This window comes from Triturus cristatus, chromosome 5_1, assembly GCF_964204655.1.
Source record: "Triturus cristatus chromosome 5_1, aTriCri1.1, whole genome shotgun sequence".
In the NCBI taxonomy this organism is placed as follows: domain Eukaryota; kingdom Metazoa; phylum Chordata; class Amphibia; order Caudata; family Salamandridae; genus Triturus; species Triturus cristatus.
In genome coordinates, this window is record NC_140587.1 from 50791514 (window position 1) to 50811971 (window position 20458).

The 20458-nt window shown below is 45.6% G+C and overlaps 1 pseudogene across 1 annotated transcript; it reads left to right on the forward strand.

The window, feature by feature from the left end:
* Nucleotides 1-378: 378 nt before the first annotated feature.
* Nucleotides 379-4513, forward strand: LOC146830139 (guanine nucleotide-binding protein G(i) subunit alpha-1 pseudogene; annotated as a pseudogene). The gene has a single exon (XR_014961369.1). The product of XR_014961369.1 is annotated as a guanine nucleotide-binding protein G(i) subunit alpha-1 pseudogene (transcript).
* The last annotated feature ends 15945 nt before the right edge of the window (nt 4514-20458 follow it).

The window sequence follows — 20458 nt, forward strand, 5'->3', positions numbered from 1 at the left end:
GAAGCAATAGTAATAGTAACGGAAATATATTTAATGCGAATAAAAGGACATGGGGCTGCCAAGTAGTAGTAGACCGACATAAGCAAATGTGGTTTAATGGGAAGAGCTGCCGGTCTGGGCTCAGCGCCGTCCTTTAATTCTGTGCAAATCGCCTAATCTCGCAATTTGGATCTGTGGTTGAGCGCTCTGATGGTAACGGGGAAAGTTCGTGTTATACAAAAGTTGAAAAACGCGGCGCTATGAGAGCACAGTTGTGATATGAAAGGTGAAATTAGTATCCACTCGCTGTCGTTAGATAGATAGGTCCACTTTCGGGCTTGTTTCCTTTCATAGTTGGGCTTCTTTTGTAGTTTTCTTCCTTAGCACATGATTTGGGCTTTGATTTCACAATCATGGAGGCGAGGGCGTGGACTCCGGAGGGTGCAACATGCAGAGGGTGGTGTGCCACCCCCAGGCCTCTCGCCCAGATCCTCCAGCATGGGCTGCCTTCTAAGCACACAGCAGGGGGCAGATCTGAGGGTGCAGCCTGCCTGGGAGGGTGGGGGCTCTCCCTGAGTCCTCACATCCCCCCCACCTTTCAAGACCCCTCATCCTCAAGCCCTACACCATGGGATGCACACTGAGTGCCCAGAAGAGGGCGGCAGCCAAGAGGAGCCGAAAGATTGAGCGACACCTGCTGCAGGATGGCAGGAAGAACCCACACAGGGAGATAAAGCTGCTGCTTGTGGGGTTGCCGGACAGTGGGAAAAGCACCTTCTTGAAGCAGCTGAAGATTGCCAGTGAGAATGGATTACCTAAGGAAGAGCGCCGGCAGTGCAAGGAGCAGGTACACTTCAACATCATCCAGTCTATCACCGCCATCCTACAGGCCATGGCAGGACTCAACATAGACTTCAATGACCCCGCTAGAGCCGACGACGCTCGGCGTCTGTTCTTATTGACTGGAAGTGCCGATGAGGTGATGATGAACCCTGAACTGTCCAGCGCCATCAAACGGTTATGGGAAGACAGTGGGGTGCAGGAATGTTTCCACAAAACCCAGCAGTATCGCCTCAACGACTCTGCATCATATTTCTTCAACGATCTTGACAGAATATGCAGAGAGGACTACATTCCCACAGAGCACGATGTGCTGAGGGCCAGCTGCAGGACACCAGGCGTGACAGAGATGCAGTTCACCATCAGGGACTCCGAGTTTAAAATCTACGATGTTAGCGGTCAGCGACCAGACAGCCAGAAGTGGATGCAGTGTTTTACAGATGCGGCTGCCGTGGTGGTCTGTGTGGCCCTCAACGACTATGATCTGGTGCTGGGTGAGGAGATGAACCGCCTGCATCAAAGCATGCAGCTGTTCGACCACATCTGCAAAAACATGTGGTTGATGAGTAGCCCGACAATTCTCCTTTTCAACAAGAAAGATCTGTTTGAAGAGAAGCTCAAGACGAGCCCTCTTGCAATCTGCTTCCCAGATTACACGGACAGTGACACCTATGAGGAAGCTGCATCCTACATTCAGTCCCTGTTTGAAGACCTAAACCATAGTCCAGACAAAAAGGATTTGATCACACACTTCACCTGCGCCACAGATACCCGCTACATGCAGTTGGTCATCGATGCAATTGCTGATTACATCCTTTTGCGCTGTAGGCAAGATTTACACTCCGGTTACTACGCCGGAATGATTTAGTCTGCAAGGTAATGCCCTTAAATAGGCCTGGCACACTGAGAAGCCTTATTGGGACCGGAGCACCTGTACAGTGGTTTTGAGCATCCTTAATGCGCTCTCTAGCACAGCAGTGGGCTGGCCGAGTGCTGCCTGATCCACGGACAGTTTAAAGTGCTGCGCACTTTATGTTAACCATTTTGAAGTGCTACCTCCTTCGTGGCAGCTGGTATAAAATGATGACTGCTTCATAGGAAGCTATTAAAATGCTTACTGCCTTCTGCCACCACGTGTAAAGTGTTGCCTACTTCATGCCAGTCAGTTTAGAGTGCTGCCTGCTTCATGAGTTGCTATACAAAATTGCCTGCCCCCTGTCAGTCAGTGTAAAGTGTGCCTGCTTTTTGTTTTCCTTTTTAAAGTGCTCCCTGTTTCCTAACCCTTTGTTTTAGTCAGTGTAAAGTGATGCCTGCATTGTATCGGTCAGTATTAAGTGCTGCCTACTTTGTAACCATAGATCACTACCTGCTTCATGTTAGTTGAAAGCTGTGATTACATTGCTTCAGCCTAAAGCTCTGCTTGCCTGAAATGAGTCTGTGTAAAACACTGCCTGCTTTGTGTTACCCCTAGAGCACTCACTTCTTCACTTCAGTCACTGTAGAGCGAGGTCTGCTTCGTATCAGTTAAAGTACAGCGCTGCCTGCTTTGTACATTGTAAAGTGCTGTTTGCCTTGTGTCCCCATGGAGCACTGCCTGCTTCATATGAGTGTTAAGTGCTGCCTGCTTCATCAGAGCACAGTGCTGCCTGGTTTGTGTTGGTTAGTGTATAGTGCTGTTTGCCTCGTGTCACCATGGAGCACTGCCTTCTTCATGTGAGTGTTGCCTGCTTCACATGAGAGTACAGTACTGCCTGCTTCATGTTAGTTGAAAGCTGTGATTACATTGCTTCAGCCTAAAGCTCTGCTTGCCTGAAATGAGTCTGTGTAAAACACTGCCTGCTTTGTGTTACCCTAGAGCACTCACTTCTTCACTTCAGTCACTGCAGAGCGAGGTCTGCTTCGTATCAGTTAGAGTACAGCGCTGCCTGCTTTGTACATTGTAAAGTGCTGTTTGCCTTGTGTCCCCATGGAGCACTGCCTGCTTCATATGAGTGTTAAGTGCTGCCTGCTTCATCAGAGCACAGTGCTGCCTGGTTTGGGTTGGTTAGTGTATAGTGCTGTTTGCCTCGTGTCACCATGGAGCACTGCCTTCTTCATGTGAGTGTTGCCTGCTTCACATGAGAGTACAGTACTGCCTGCTTCATGTGAGTGTTAAGTGCTGCCTGCATCACTCGAGCACAGTGCGGCCTGGTTTGTGTTGGTTAGTGTATAGTGCTGTTTGCCTTGTGTCACCATGGAGCACTGCCTGCTTCATATGAGTGTTAAGTGCTGCCTGCTTCATCAGAGCACAGTGCTGCCTGGTTTGTGTTGGTTAGTGTATAGTGCTGTTTGCCTCGTGTCACCATGGAGCACTGCCTTCTTCATGTGAGTGTTGCCTGCTTCACATGAGAGTACAGTACTGCCTGCTTCATGTTAGTTGAAAGCTGTGATTACATTGCTTCAGCCTAAAGCTCTGCTTGCCTGAAATGAGTCTGTGTAAAACACTGCCTGCTTTGTGTTACCCTAGAGCACTCACTTCTTCACTTCAGTCACTGCAGAGCGAGGTCTGCTTCGTATCAGTTAGAGTACAGCGCTGCCTGCTTTGTACATTGTAAAGTGCTGTTTGCCTTGTGTCCCCATGGAGCACTGCCTGCTTCATATGAGTGTTAAGTGCTGCCTGCTTCATCAGAGCACAGTGCTGCCTGGTTTGGGTTGGTTAGTGTATAGTGCTGTTTGCCTCGTGTCACCATGGAGCACTGCCTTCTTCATGTGAGTGTTGCCTGCTTCACATGAGAGTACAGTACTGCCTGCTTCATGTGAGTGTTAAGTGCTGCCTGCATCACTCGAGCACAGTGCGGCCTGGTTTGTGTTGGTTAGTGTATAGTGCTGTTTGCCTTGTGTCACCATGGAGCACTGCCTGCTTCATATGAGTGTTAAGTGCTGCCTGCTTCATCAGAGCACAGTGCTGCCTGGTTAGTGTATAGTGCTGTTTGCCTTGTGTCACCATGGAGCACTACCTTCTTCGTGTGAGTGTAAAGTGTTGCCTGCTTCACATGAGAGTACAGTACTGCCTGCTTCATGTTAGTTGAAAGCTGTGATTACATTGCTTCAGCCTAAAGCTCTGCTTGCCTGAAATGAGTCTGTGTAAAACACTGCCTGCTTTGTGTTACCCTAGAGCACTCACTTCTTCACTTCAGTCACTGCAGAGCGAGGTCTGCTTCGTATCAGTTAGAGTACAGCGCTGCCTGCTTTGTACATTGTAAAGTGCTGTTTGCCTTGTGTCCCCATGGAGCACTGCCTGCTTCATATGAGTGTTAAGTGCTGCCTGCTTCATCAGAGCACAGTGCTGCCTGGTTTGGGTTGGTTAGTGTATAGTGCTGTTTGCCTCGTGTCACCATGGAGCACTGCCTTCTTCATGTGAGTGTTGCCTGCTTCACATGAGAGTACAGTACTGCCTGCTTCATGTGAGTGTAAAGTGCTGCCTGCATCACTCGAGCACAGTGCGGCCTGGTTTGTGTTGATTAGTGTATAGTGCTGTTTGCTTCGTGTCACCCTGGCGCACTACGTGCTTCATGTGAGTGTAAAGTGCTGCCTGCTTCACATGAGTGTCCAGGACTGCCTGCTTTGTGTCAGTCAGAGTAAAGAGCTGTACCTCTGTGCTTTGCATATGCGTTTGTAGGGAGAAGTGCCTCTCTGCTTGCAGGCTGTCGGCCCAGAGTGCTGCCTCTGTGATCACAGCCTCCTTGGCTACTTCATCTGCAGGTTTGCTGTACTCCTTCATTTGACAACTTCATCTTGCTCTTCAAAAGGTCCGACCCATTTAAAACTACAATTCCCAGAATGCTGCTTTATGTAACGGGCAAAGATTTTTTTTTAAATCCCAGTGGTTGCTTAAGGTCACGGGGTCACAGCTTGGTAGACGTGAGTTACCGACACATTACTCCACCTGAACGAAGCCACCCCTGTTAATACAGAGCTCTGGCGTTGCCCAGGTCCGTGCGCAAGTAGCTCAACCCGTGCAGGTATGTTTTCTTTGCATTCTGCGATGCTTAGTTGAGAATATTATGATAACATCGGAGCTACAAATCCCACGATGCAAAGTAAAACGAGGCCTGGGCGAGCTCCCAAGCACAAAAAGAAGAGCTTAAGCGCTCCGTGTGACAAACGCCAGGTTTCAGAGCCATGCCTCAACAGCTCCTCGGTTCTGTGTTTTCTGTTAATTCTGCTACAGGCAGTCCAGTTTCCGTAGACCACAAGTCCCAGAATGCACAGTAATCTCGGGTCCAGGGAGGGGTTGACAGGTCCGGGGCTGGTGCACCCAGCAGGGGCCCCGTTTCTGAGCAATGCAAGAGGTGCCGTTTCTGTGCTCCCGGGTGCTCGTTTTGACATTTGTCTTTTTTCAAATTCAAGTTTTATATCTTCGGAGTTTATGATTAAAAGTATTGAAAATTATCTAAACAACTCTGAAAATGCGGAAGTTTCTGTTTTGGCAGCCCCCTTTCTTTGTGCGTGGTGTGGGGGCGGGGTCTGCTGCCTTAACCCCTCATGTCTGTGACTGTCCGGAAGGGAGGGGTGCTTCTGCCTGCGTCATGCTTTGCCCTCTTGCAAGACACGGAGCCGTCTAACACGTGTCCACCCCACTGCGCCCTCAGTCATGTTTTTTGTTTGTTTAAAAAAAAAAAAGCCCCTTAATGTAATGTCAGGAACTAAACGAGAACAATCACCAGTATGGTGGCAAGCCTTAGGTAAAGGGGGGCCGCCCGCAGTCACTGGTCTCATCACCTACCTGCAGGGGCGGATAGCTTGGTCAGTTATGGGGGGGCGGGGGGGATGGGCGGGAGGAGTATGTGTACGTTTCTGTCTGTGTGTATGTGAAAAGGCGTGGTGACATCTGACAGACGCCTCACCACACCCGACCCATAATACCTGCCCCCAGCTATTTACCAGAAAATTTGAGGGGTGCGCTGTAACACTCTAAACACCCCCCCCCCCCCTGAAGCTACGCCCCTGTCAACTAGCATCTGGCCTGTTGGGCTGGGGAAGCTGGAGGGGTTGTCAGTCTGCTCGGACGAAATAGGACTGGCCTCACAACCTTGAGAACTGTAGTGAGGGTGAGCGAGTGGCAGGGGAGCTTTACATGGTAGGACTGGTAGCCAGAGGGGTGTGGGAGGCAGGTGAGCTCTGTGCCCGTTGGAGTAACCTAGGAGAGCCAGGGAGTGGTGTGAGAGGTAGGTAAGCTGTCACACCTGGGCCGGCCTGGAAGAACCACGGATACATGTAGGAGGTAGGTCCAAACTACTCCCCAGGACTATCCCAGGTGAAGCAGGGAAAGGTAGGTGACCTGTAGACAACTGGACAGTCCTGGGAGAAGCGGGGATAGGTCTGAAAGGCAGGTTTACATTACACCGCAGGATTAGGGGCCAGGTGTGGGAGGCAGGTGAGCTGTACACACCTGGAATAGCCTTGGAGAACGAGGGAGAGGTGTGAGACATAGGAGAGCTCTACACAGCTGGACTGGCCTAGGAGAACCAGAGATACGTGTGAGAGTCAGATCAGAACTACACCCCAGGGCCAGTCTAAGAGAAACAGAGAGGCAGGTGAGCTCTGCTTCCTTGGAGTAACCTAGGAGCGCGAAGGCGAGGTGCGGGAGGCAGGTCAGAACTAAAACCCAGCTTTAGCCCAGAAGAACCCCACGGAGATATGCGAGAGGTAGGTTCGCTCTACACACGTGGCTGGTCTTGTAGAACCAGCAGAGAGGGTGTGAGAAGCAAGAGAGATCAATCCACCCAGACGGGCCTCTGTGAACCAATGAAGGGACGCGAGAGACAAGTGAGCTCTACATGCCAGTAGTGGTCTAGGAGAACAGGAGATGGGTGTGAGTGGCAGGTGAGCTTTACATACATGGACTGGCATTGGAAAACCATGGAGAGGTGTGAGCCAGGTGGCATTTACACAGCAGGAAAGGAATAAGAGAACCAGGAAGGGGTATGAGAAGCAGTTAAACTGTACACAACAGGCAAACTTTGGAGAACCTGCAGAGAATGGTGTGAGAAGCAGGTCCTCTTACCCTGTGTCACGAAAGGGAGGCCTACAGGCACACTCGCCTTTTTAAAAGTTCTCCTGCTGTGTGCTTGACACACCCGTGGCCTATATCTGGTAGATGTGGAAGTGCATGTGCGATAGAAGCATGTGTGTATGTGTGCTCGCAAGAAGTACAATACACATTGAGTGAAGTGTGGGACAGTGTGAGAGAGATGGGGCTGTTAAGGGAATCATGAAGAGTAGGCTTAGGAGTCCAGGATTGACCTTTTGATGCACATATACCTGTGCCTGACATCCAGGTGTAAACTCTTGTCACTCCCATGAATCTTGTGTGTTAATTAGCTTCCAAGCCCTGCCTGCTATAAAAGACATCCTTCAGGAGGTAGAAGAAAGGGGAAACATTTCCATTTCAAACAAGTGGAACCCCACCATAAAACTTTAAAGACTTGAACACTACGGTAAATTTTGTGTCTGGAAAAGAACTATAAGTAGCAGAGTTTGAGACCCTAAACGTTGTAATCTGGCAAGCAACCAGATGGGTTGTGTGAGGAGGGGAAGCTCTGCCTATGACTAGGATGTAGGGGGCCCAGGCCAGCTAGTCACCCTGCTGGGTGAGGGGAAATCACCCAGGGTAAACAAGACCACCTGCTCTGGAGCCTGGAGCACCAGCGCATGCCTGCTTGACAAGACCAGGGTGCCCTGTGAGGAAAAGGAGAGCCTTGAAAGGAGCAAGGTCCGGGGGGAGCCCTATTGTGAGGGCTCCCTGTGCAAGGAGTGAAAAATCCGCTCTTGCACCAATCAGGCCGTAGCCCGTGTGCTGGATTGTTTCAGTGATCCCCATATGCCGGGTGGGGCCGCCGTGGACTGAGCCGAGGAGCAAGGGTTGTGTCAAGGGTTCCAGGACTGAACAACATTTTGGTGAGTGGCCCTGTGTGCTGGAGAGAGGGCCACTGTGAACATCAATGCCAGGTCAGCATTACCAGACTTGTGAGTGCTGTGGCCGTGACCCCATATGCCAGGAGGGGCCACCTGAGACACTGAGGCCAAGGGTTCTGGCCGTCACCTGGGACCGAGAAACTGCTGCGGTGACTAAGGCGGTTTCAGCGTGCCTACTGCAAACTGCACACAAGGAGGCCGAAGGATCAATGGACATCATAGGAGCCCTGTCGGACCATGGAGAACAACCTCCCCCGCCCCAGCAAAGGGCAAAGTGACTTACCATGCGATAACCGGAGTGGGAACAACCTCGATCGCTAGAACCAGCCGGTAGCGTGGTTTGGAGGAGAGAGCCTGCACCTTCTGGGTGTTGCCATGTGTGACCGTGTGCAGCCAACTTTGCGATACGGAGCAAGACTTCACTGCACCACTGTAGGATTGCATACTGCTTGAGTGGGTAAGCCATTATCTGGGCCTTTGGGGCCCCGGTTGGAGCTAGGAGGGAACACAATGCCAAGAAGAAAAAGCAGCACACTGGAAGGAAGAGAGAAGAAAAGAAAAATATCACAGCGTGACCAGCGGAGGAGGCAAATCAAAATGAAGCAATTAGTACTTGGTCCAAGGGCCACATGAAATAAGAGAAAATGAAGCTGGCATGCGCTCGCCAATTGAAAGGCAGCAAGTAAGACTGACAAGGAAGCAAATGAATAGTAAGCAGTGGGCGGGCTCCAAGCCCCTTGTAGAAAATAATGTCTCCTGCACGCTAGAGTGCATGCTGGGTCGCAGGCGAGACCTAAAATGGCAAAATGCTTTGTCGCTTTTCTTGCACGGCGTGGATGAAAATGTGGTAATCCAATGCTGAAAAACTCTGCTAGCATACAAAAAGACATTTGAGGTAAACAGGCTTAGAGTGTCTGTGGTGTTGTAGAGTGCTCCGTATAAAGTAGCTGCTGCCCAGCAAAAACTATCCGGGGTCATACTTCTCTTCTTGGCATTTTGTGTGTGTGTATATATATATATATATATATATATATATATATATTCACTGAAAAAAACCATAGGTTCCAGACACGTTATAGTTAGGAATTAGCATTTAAAAAACCTTAGAAATTCACTGAAAAAACCATAGGTTTCAGATACGTTATAGTTAGCTGGACATTTCACTCGTACAAAACCATAGAAATTCCTCCATTATAGGTAATTCTGCTAACTATAACTCGCGCACCCACAATGCACTGCTGATGATGTCACATATAACATAATTCATGACATGGTCAGTGACATCACTGATGACATCTCAAATGACATCACTTATGAGATCACTGATAACATCATCCAGTGAATGTTGTTTTGCTTGATATTTAAATATGTATTATATATATAGCAATCTGCATTGAAGAATGAGTGGATATATAAATGTCTGGATAGAGGATTTAGTAGCTGTGTGATTGACTGTTTAAGTGAGTAATTAAAAGTGTCTCACTAAATACATGGGTTAGTGACTAAACTGTGTGAATGTCTGTATCACTCTGTCTGTTGTGTAATCTGCTGCGTCAGTTGGTCACTAGCTACATGACTGTCTATATTACTTATTGATTAGTTGGCTGAGTATTTGTATGGGAGACTGAGTGTATGTCTGGTTGAGTGGGAGATGTGTGACTCGGTGCATATATGTATAAGTGGTTCATTGACTAGGTGTATGAGTTTAAGAGTGCATGTGGAAACAGTTGTTTAGGTGAGTGAGTGTGTTTATGGGTGTGTTGATGAGTGAATGTCTCAGTGGTACATCTGTAATGAAGTACAAAAATAAAAAGCAGTGAATGTGACCGTTGGTGTATATAAATAACTATTAGTAAGAGTTAGTAATTGTTAGAGTGACTGTATGGATGAGTTTATACAAGTAATAGTGATTTTATAACATAGTAAGTATGAGTTACTTTTTGAATGAACAAATGAGGTGTTGTGTGTATAACTGTGTATGTGAGTAAATGTAAGTGGGATTGATTCTTTGCATGAGTGAGTAGGATGACTGCATAACCGACTAGGATGACTGCTGATGTGTCAATGTCTATATAGGTGTATGAGTGCATTTGATAGTGTTCTATTGATTAGTGACTGCATGTATGAGTAATTCTGTGGGTGAATGGGTAGTTGTGTGTGAAGACCTAGGAATCAGTGAGTGGGTATGTAGTAACTGGTATTGGTATGTAAATGGTTTAAAAAATGGTACCCTGTATTGTATAGTGAGTGATCAAAGGTTATACTTGTGTGTGATGAGGTGTATTAGCTTGTCACATGGATGATGTCATCAGTGAAGTCATCAGTGATGTCACTGACCATGTCATGAATGATGTAATATGTGACATCATCAGCAGTGCATTGCGGGCGCGCGAGTTATAGTTAGCAGAACTAACTATAATGGAGGAATTTCTATGGTTTTGAATGAGTGAAATGTCCAGCTAACTATAACGTCCCTGAAACCTATGGTTTTTTCAGTGAATTTCAAAGGTTTTTTAAATGCTAATTTCTAACTATAATGTCCCTGAAACCTATGGTTTTTTGTGAATTTCAAAGGTTTTTTAAATGCTAATTTCAAACTGTAACATGTGTAAACGCGTCCCCCTGGCGTGTTGTAAATTGGGGGATTAAGTCCCTTTGAGTCCTGAGGGTCCCTGCGGGCCGACTAGCCCACCAGGTACCTCCAGTAAGCGCCACAGAGCTGTGTTGCAGAGGTGTTACGAGGCCACGCCCCTTTTTACACCTCTCTGCAACGCAGCTCTGTGGCACTTACTGGAGGTACCTTGTGGGTTAGTTGGCCCCCAGGGACCCTCAGGATTCAAGGGGACTTAATCCCCCAATTTGCAACGAGCCAGGGGGCGCGTTTGCACACTTGTTTTATCAGGCCCTGCCCCCTCCCTGCACCACTGTGCAAACGCGCCCCCTGGTGCGTTGTAAGTTTGAGGATTAAGTCCCCTTGAATCCTGAGGGTCCCTGACGGCCAACTAGCCCACCAGGTACCTCCAGTAAACGCCACAGAGCTGCGTTGCAGAGAGGTGGTCCGAGGCCACGCCCCTTTTTAAACCTGCCTTACCGTTTAAGTGGCGAGCGATCTATCCGAGTTCAACTGTGATACTGCTTAGCATGTTCTGAATAATGTCTACATTTGCACAAACTGCCTGCAGAAATATCCGTGACAAACCTTTGAAAAAGGACTGAGGCACTTTCATAGGTCTGAATGGAGGGCTCAATTATGTGACATCGCTCTAGTGAAATATTTTTCCTCAGTCTAGAGGTACGGAAACAAACTATGCTAAAAGCAAAACCGTGAAACTGCAAACAGACATCTTTGTAAAGGAGAATACGAAATGAGGCACTGCATAAATTCCTCATCATGTAGGGGGTCGTGCTGAGGGTAGTGGTTTAGGGTAGGGCAGTGGTGTTTGGGTAGTGTAGGGGGTTGTGCTGGGGGTAGTGTTTTAGGGTTTAGAGTAGCGCAGTGGTATTTGGGTAGTGCAGTGATGTTTGTGTAGTGTAGTGGGTAGTGTTTTAGGGTTTAGGGTAGTGCAGTGGTGTTTGTGTAGTGTAATGGGTAGTGTTTTAGGGTTTAGGGTAGTGCAGTGGTGTTTGGGTAGTGCAGGGGGTCGTGCTGGGGGTAGATTTAAGGTTTAGGGTAGTGCAATGATGTTCGTGTAGTGTAGGGGGTCGTGCTGGGGGTAGGGTTTTAGGGTTTAGGGTAGTGCAGTGGCGTTTGGGTAGCGTAGGGGGTAGTGTTTTAGGGTTTAGGGTAGTGCAGTGGCGTTTGGGTAGTGTAGGGGTCGTGCTGGGGGTAGTGTTTTAGGGTTTAGGGTAGTGCAGTGGTGTTTGTGTAGTGTAGGAGGTTGTGCTGGGGGTAGATTTAGGGTTTAGGGTAGTGCAGGGGTGTTTGTGTAGAGTAGGGGGTCGTGCTGGGGGTAGATTTAGAGTTTGGGGTAGTGCAGTGGTGTTTGTGTAGTGTAGGGGGTCGTGCTGGGGTAGTGTTTTAGGAATAGGGCAGTGCAGTGGTGTTTGGGTAGTGTAGGGGGTTGTGCTAGGGGTAGATTTAGGGTTTAGGATAGTGCAGTGGTGTTTGTGTAGTATAGGGGGTCATGCTGGAGGTAGTGTTTTAGGGTTTAGGGTAGTGCAGTGATGTTTGTGTAGTGTAGGGGGTAGTGTTTTAGGGTTTAGTGTAGTGCAGTGGTGTTTGGGTAGTGTAGGGGGTAGTGCTTGGGGTTAGATTTAGGGTTTAAGGTAGTGCAGTGGTGTTTGTGTAGTGGAGGGGGTCATGCTGGGGGTTGTGTTTTAGTGTAAAGGGTAGTGCAATGGTGTTTGTGTAGTTGAGGGGGGTTGTGTTTTAAGGTTTAGGGTAGTGCAGTGGTGTTTGGGTAGTGTAGGGGGTCGTGCTGTGGTAGATTTAGGGTTTAGTGCAGTGGTGTTTGGGTACTGTAGGGGGTCGTGTTGGGTAGTTTTTTAGGGTTAAGGGTAGTGCAGAGGTGTTTGGGTAGTATAGGGTGTCGTGCTGGGGTAGTGTTTAGGGTAGCGCAGTGGTGTTTGGGTAGTGTAGGGGGTTGTGCTGGGGGTAGTGTTTTAGGGTTTAGGGTAGTACAGTGGTATTTGGGTAGTGTAGGGGTCGTGCTGGGGGTAGTGTTTTAGGGTTTAGGGTAGTGCAGTGGTGTTTGTGTAGTGTAGGGGGTCGTGCTGAGGTAGTGTTTTAGGGTTTAGGGTAGTGCAGTGGTGTTTGTGTAGTGTAGGCGGTCGTGCTGGTGGGAGATTTAGAGTCTTCTGTGCTGCCCCTGACCCCCTCCCACCTTCCCTCCATGGTCTGTGTGTATGCCATCATAGTCTCACTGTTGCTCTCCATTGTGTGTCTTGCTTCTAGTGCCCATCCTGCCTGACCTCCATGGTCATCTTGCTGCTCCTGCCCTGCCCCCTTGCTCCCAGCCCTCTGTTTCCATGTGCAGACCCCTATTCCCTCCCTCCTGGCTTGTCTGTTCCATTGTAATGCCGATCAAGGAAGGCAGGAGGAATTGGGGTAGGGACATGGACTCGGATAACAGAGGACAGGAGGGACATTGAGAGGTGCACCAAACTGACCCTACAGGGCAGGCATCAGGGTCTGCAGCAGCACAATACACAGCACAGGGCATGCGGGACAGGAGTGCAGCACAACAATCCATAGAAATCAATAGGGAGGGGACTGAACCATGCACATGGACAACAGAGAACAGAGGGGAAAGAGGCAATGTTAGCTAGCTGACCATAAAGGACAGACAGGAGAGAAAGCTGCAGCATAACAGACCATAAAGGGCAGGAGAATGTACCATACTTGCGAGCATTTTGAACTTCGTAAGACGGAGATTTTGAAAAAAAACTGGGGTATTGATTTTCCCCATTGAGTTACATTGAAAAAGAAGAGATTGTAGACAGGAGACAGATCAAATAAAGCCCATTTGAGTTTAAAAACATTGGACGTTTCCTGGCTGAATCGGGTCTGTTGGCATGTATGGTTGTACTACCACTGCCTCTTCCTTCTGCCCACAATGGTCTATTATATTGCCACAGCCTCTCTTGCCAGTTCTGTATTGTTGGTTTGTTGCCCCTGCCCCCCTTTCCACTGCCCTCCATAGTCTGTTGTGCTGCCACTGCCCTTCCTGCCTGCCCAGTGTGGTCAAATTGTTGCCTCTGCACCCTCCTACCTGCCTTCAATTTTCAGAGTCCGTGCTCCTGGCCTCTGCCTCTCAACAGTATCCTAATGAACAACTAGATTGCTAACATTCGATATTTATCACAAAAGTGTGGAACGCCTGACGTCATCTTGATGTAATCAAAACTGTAATACCTAGAGCATTTCATTTAGAAATTACATATATGAGAGGGTCTTATTTGCATCAAAATTATGGTTAGTGCTCTTAAAAACTAAAATGAGGATATATTTTCCGAGTTTTCAAATAGCGACAAAGCACTTTTAAATTATTTGTTATCTTTATGTTTTTTTATCCAGTTGACCATTTGATTAAATGTTGCACTTAGGGGAGAGGATGTGGTGTTACTTCCAGAGCTGCAGACTTTGCAACTGAGGAACCAGGTTGGAGTTTCTGCTTCAGCTCGACATTCTGTGATTCTGGTCAAATCACTTAATCTCCCCATGTCTACAACCAAAATGAATTTGATCTTGTGTGATGTAACCAATGCTCATGTAAAGCACTCCAATACCGGACAAGTCTGCACAATATAAAACTGCAAAAACACAAAAAATAAAGTGTTTTGCACACTTCTGTCTTTGGGCTACATGTGGGCTACATCTGGGTGATATTTGTGCTGCATTTGGGCTCTTTTGTCTCTGGTGGCCATCTTGGGAGATTTATTTGTTATGAAGTTTCATAATTTTCTCATTTACTGCAGTCTCCTCAGTAGGAAATGCGTTTCAGTTTTTTACTTTGGTTCCATCAAGAAGGCATTCAGATGTGTCACACATTTGCCATAAATTCTGAATGTTAGCACTCTAGTTGCTCATTAGATCACTGTAGTAAAGCTACTGCTCACCAGGGAAGTCTGCAGCTGGTATTCAAAGTGCATGTTTCAGTCTGCATGTCAGAATTTTTTAATGAAATAGAAGAGGATTTGAGAAGTCAAATTGTGCCCTCATTTTTCTTTCTGCAGCACTAATCATGTAATTTCTATGGCAAAATGAACCCCCTCATTTTGTTCCTTTTCAAATTAAATGTTTTAAGTGTTACCACTTTATTCCAATCAAGATGGCTTCAGGTGTGCCATACGTTTGTCATAAGTTAGACAGTAAGCGCTCTAGTTTTTTACTTAAGAACACTCTGGGACATTCTGTCATTGGGCTATACTTGGGCTACATCTGGGTGCTACATTTGGGCTCTTTTGTCTCTGGTGGCCATCTTGGGAAACTTATTTGTTATGAAGTTTCCTAATTTCCTCACTTACTACAGTCTCCTCAGTAGGAAATACTTTCAGTTTTTTACTTTGATTCCATCAAGAAGGCATTCAGATGTGTCACACATTTGCCATAAATTCAGAATGTTAGCACTCTAGTTGCTCATTAGATCACTGTAGTAAAGCTTCTGCTCACCTGGGAAGTCTGCTGCTGGTATTGAAAGTGCATGTTTCAGTTTGCATGTCAGAATTTTTTAATGAAATAGAAGAGGATTTGAGAAGTCACTCAAAATGTGCCCTAATATTTCTTTCTGCAGCACTAATCATACTTTCTATGGCAAAATGAACCCCCTCATGTTGTTCCTTTTTAAATTAAATGTTTTAAGAGTTACCACTTTATTCCAATCAAGATGGCTTCAGGTGTGCAATACGTTTGTCATAAGTTGGACTGTTAGCGCTCTAGTTGTTCTTTAGAACACTCTGGGAAGCTGCAGTAGAACACAAAGGAATCAACTGACAGTCTTGGCCCTTGTTGAATGTACATGTTTTACTGAGAATGTCAGACTTCATTCTCACATGACTGAGAAAGATAATGTGAATTTACAGAAAATATGCTCTCAGTTTAGCTTATAGATCACCTTCCAAACCTCTGTGGGAAAAGCATGAGAAAATAGTTTTCTCTCAAACATGATTCATGATATCCCAGCAGAAGGCTTTTTCACATGGTAAAATCACCTTAGAACACACCACAATTCCTAAAATGAGTATGGTATCATCAACAAATGATTTATAATGTAACTAAAGTATTAAAACCTTCTATTAACTGCAATGCTTTTTAATGAGGTGCTATCATGTATATTGGTCCCAAGATGGCTGCCAACACTTCTTGGATGAAGTGCTGACAGCCAATCAGATCTCACGATGAAATGTGTGGTTAGGCTCCGCCCAGATATATATGTGATTTTACTTTTGATTTTCTCAGGAACTACTGAACCGATTTACACCTTTTAACCAAAAGGCACGACTCTGAACCAAGGGCTACCTCTTTGCCAAATTTGGTGTAATTCCGTTCAGCAGTTCGGGCTGTAGCTGCGATTAAAGGTTCCTATGGAAAATTGCATGGGGAAAACACGTTTTGGGACCCCCTTTTTTCTCGGCCCCCGCTTGACAAATCACCTCAAGACTTTCAGGATAGGAGCGGACCGGAGCGCCCCACCAGTTTTGAAAATTTCGCGAAGATTCGACAACCGGCGCCAAAGTTATTCCAAATAGAATGTTGCGGATTTCCTATGGATAATAGGTCCTAACTATAACTACCTACTGGCGACCGCCAGTAGGTAATATATATTTATTTACCACGCACTTCACCTCTTCAATGTTGTCCACATCAAAAAAGAGAAATACTTTCTCTTTTTTGATGCGGACAGTGTTGAAGAGGTGAAGATAGTGGTAAATAGTTTAGGGATTAGCCACAGTGCCAAGGGCTCACGGTGGGAAGAGGGAAGAGAAACCGCTAAATCTGGGGCGGATATAGATATATAAATATATTCACCGAAAAAACTATAGGTTTCAGAGCTGTTATAGTTAGCTGGACATTTCACTCATACAAAACCATTGAAATTCCTCCGTTATAGTTAGTTCTGCTTACTATAACTCGCGCGCCCGCAATCCACTGCTGATGATGTCACATATTACATCATTAATGACATGGTCAGTGACATCACTGATGACATCTCAAATGACATCACTGATGACATCATCCAGTGAATGTGGTTTAGTTAGTTATTTAAATATGTATTATATATATATATAACAATCTGCATTGTAGAATGAGTGGATATATAAATATCTGGATGGGGGATTTAGTAGCAGTGTGATTGACTGTTTACTTGACTAATTTATAGTGTCTCACTAAATATATTGGATAGTGACTAAACTGTGTGAATATCTGTATCACTTTGTCAGTTGTTGTGTAAACTGCTGCACCAGTTGGTTACTAGCTACCTGAAAGTCTATATTAGTTATTGATTAGTTAACTGAGTATTTGTATGGGAGAGTGAATGTGTGTGTGGTTCGGTGGGGTGTATGTGACTGCCCAAAGATGTGTGAATAGTTGATTCAGTAGGTATATAAGGTTAAGACTGCATGTTATAACAGATGTTTGGGTTAGTGAATATCTTTATGGGTGTTGTGATGAGCAAATATATCTCTCAATGGTACATGTCCAACAAACTAGAAAAATAAAAGGCAGTGTATGTGACAGTTGTATATAAATAAGTATACATAAGACTCAGTGATTGTATGAGTGACTGTATGGATAACTGTATACTTGTAATAGTGATTGTATCACACTAAGTAAGAGTTACTATCTATATGAATAAATGAAGTGGTGTTTGTATAAGTGTGTAGCTGACTAAATGTAAGTATGATCCATTGTTTGCATAAGTGAGTAGGATGACTGCATAAGTGAATAGGATGTGTGCTGGTGTGTAATGTCGATATAGGTGTATAAGTATATTTGATAGTGTTCTATTGATCATTGACAGCATGTATGAGTGAATCTAAAGGTAAGTGATTAGATGTGTGTGTAGATCTAGGAATCACTGAGTGGGTTTTTAGAAACTTGTATTGGTGTGTCAATGGATTCAAATATGGCACTCTGTATTTTACAGTGAGTGATGAAAGGTTATACTAATGTATGATGAGGTGTATCTGATTGTCACGTGGATGATGTCATCAGTGATGTCATCAGTGATGTCACTGACCATGTCATGAATGAAGTATTTTGTGACATCATCAGCAGTGGATTGCGTGCGCGCGAGTTATAGTTAGCAGAACTAACTAGAACGGAGGAATTTCAATGGTTTTGTATGAGTGAAATGTCCAGCTAACTATAACAGTCCTGAAACCTATGATTTTTTCAGTGAATTTCTAAGGTTTTTTAAATGCTAATTCCTAGCTATAACATGTCTGAAACCTATGGTTTTTTCAGTGAATTTCCAAGGTTTTTTAAATGATAATTTTTAAATGTAATAATAGTTATATATATTTTTTTTGATACTGATTTTCTACAGTTTTTTAACTGTTTATTTTTACATAATTTATTTTTTAAATTACATTATATATTTGTAATATAAATGGAAATATAAATGTTTTTTAAAATATTGAAACTTAAATATTGTTTTTTTTCTTTTATATTTTTTTATTTTCTTGGTTTTTTTCACACCTTTTTTTGGAGTCACGCACCCAAAGCATACCTTTCTCGATCACTACGCGGAACCTAGCCGCCATTTTAGAAATGTTGTGAAGAATCCGCGTAGGGTGTGCGACGGGTGCGTATTTTCTGAGATGTGTGCGATCACTATGCGACCGGTACGCGACTCCAGCTCCGGCGCATTTGCAACACTTGCGCTTTACTGTACGCGACGCTCACGCGCTTGAGCGTGACGTCATATGCTTGTTCGACGTGGTGGGTGCGCGACTCCCGCAATTTTTTTTTGTGTCTAAAATGATAGATATAGCAAGACATTATCTAAGCTATTCATAAAAATAATATTTTTTTACTTGTAATAAACTTTTATTACTTTTAAATGCAATTTCGCGAAGTCGCGTTGGGTGCGTGCTGCCTGTGCGCAGGGTGCGTGGAACCCATGTGACCTGAAAAAAATAAATATTTGATTGGTTCATAACATTTCCCATTCTAACTATTGAAGGACCCCACCCATTTCCATCATTCTTCTTTGAGCTTCTTTGGAGAGTTATCTCTGAGCTTGGAAGAACCTATTCCCATTACTGTTTTTTTGGTGTTTTTGAGAATAAAACCAACATCATGGCTTCAGGACAACAGCCACAGGGCCAGGAGGAACATTCTTCAGAGGAAGAATTTTTACCGGAAGCTCCACGCCCACAAAGGCCAATATCGGTGGTGTGGAAGTTTTTCACCTTTCCGGAGGGGCAGAAGAAAGTGAACGCCACCAAAGTAACCTGCAAGATTTGTGAGCGTGTCTTGTCCTGAGGTAGTGCTGAGAAAAAATCCTCTCGCGGTACTGCCTCGATGTATAAGCACCTGAAGACTTTGCATCCAGTGAATCTGGCTTGGGAGGAGTGCAGGAGAGCACAACAGAACCCTCCACCTACAGTGCCTGGTACCTCTGGCAGTTCTACATCACCCATCACCACCGGACATACGTCCTGAATTTGCTCTACTGAAGCAGCGCTGCGTAAAGTGCAGAAAACTAATATCCTATGGAGAGCAGACTGTTGAAGCAGTGTGTGCGGCGCAACAAAATCATCGTTTGACTTTTGTTTGCTTTTTTTTTGTTGGGAATAGCTGTTAATTCCTGAAGTTTCCTGTTTTTTTAGTTCTTTTTTCTTTTTTTTTTTTTGAAAACCCACCAAAAAAATAACAAAATCGTTCATAAAAATAAAAGAAAAATATAAAAGAAAAAAAGAAGAAAAAAAAATGTTCTTCTCAGAACTAACTTCTCTGGTTAAAGAAAGAACTATATTTGTAAGTGGATGTGTGAAAGTTTGTTGGAATGTATGTGTATAGCTTAATTGACTGAAAGAATACATTAGTAGTGTATGGTGAATGTATAAGTGCAGAACTATAAGTGTGTTGGTTAGTTAGGGGACTGCAGGCATAGTGGATAGGGGTTTGAAGCAGTCCATGTGCTAAGGCCTGGCTCACTGCATGAGTACTTGGATACTGACTGAATGATTAGAGTACTGCAAGAAGAGTGCTTGGGTGAATTTATAAGTGGTTGGGTTTTGGCGCAGTGAATGGATTAGTACATGGTGCTGAATGGGTCACTAGAGTAGTGCAAGGGGAGTGATAGGGTGTTTGCTGGAAGTGTATAGATAGTGACTGGGGAATTGAAGGTGTGAAAGACAAGTGTGTAGGTGGTTAGAGGACTGCATGCATAGTGGATAGGGGTTTGAAGCAGTCCATATGCTAAAGCCTGGGTCACTGGATGAGTACTTGGGTACTGACAATGATTAGAGTACAGCAAGTAGAGTGTCAGGGACCGTGAATCACGCCCCCATAAACATGCAACGCGCCTGCCAGGCCTACAACACCCATGAGGCCACAGCAGAAGGGGCGCAGCCGCTTCCTTAAAAATGCGACGCGCACAGACTAGCGTGCGTAATTCTCTTAGCGAGTCCGTCCTCGCTTTTGTTCTTTGCCGGCATCAGCAGATACGAACGGCACGGAGCTTTCCTGGCCATTCCCAGGGCGCGTCTCGTCCCGATAGAGAACGGCCGGTCCAGCTGCTCCATTTCCCAGCACCTACCTCGCTCCCTTCAACGACCGGGAGAAGCGCGGTCGGCGCCAGCACCATCTTCCTGACCACCGCAAAAACCCCGAAGTAGTCTGGAGTGGTAGTACCGACCGGGTGATTCCAGCCGGCGCTTTCCTAGAGGCCTCTTGAGCGGTAAGAGCCCCGTGAATTGAGCTGAGCTCCTCGGGGACCTTTAGTAGTACTTATCCGGTTCTTGGGTTTCCTTTGGCTTGTACAGGGCTCCGAGGCAGGAGCATGCGCTGTACCACTTGCGCGAGACTTTTCCATTTAACACGTACTGAGAGTCAATAACAGTGAATTATTATTGTAACGTGCTTTACTCTGGATTAAGAGCCATTTCCTAGAAACATTAATCTCTCCCTAAACCCTACTGCAGTGAGGTTAACTGTCTAGTGGAGAACTTCTTTGTTGTTTGGAAATATCATTTCTAATTGTTTTAAAATCGGGACAGCAGAATGGATTAA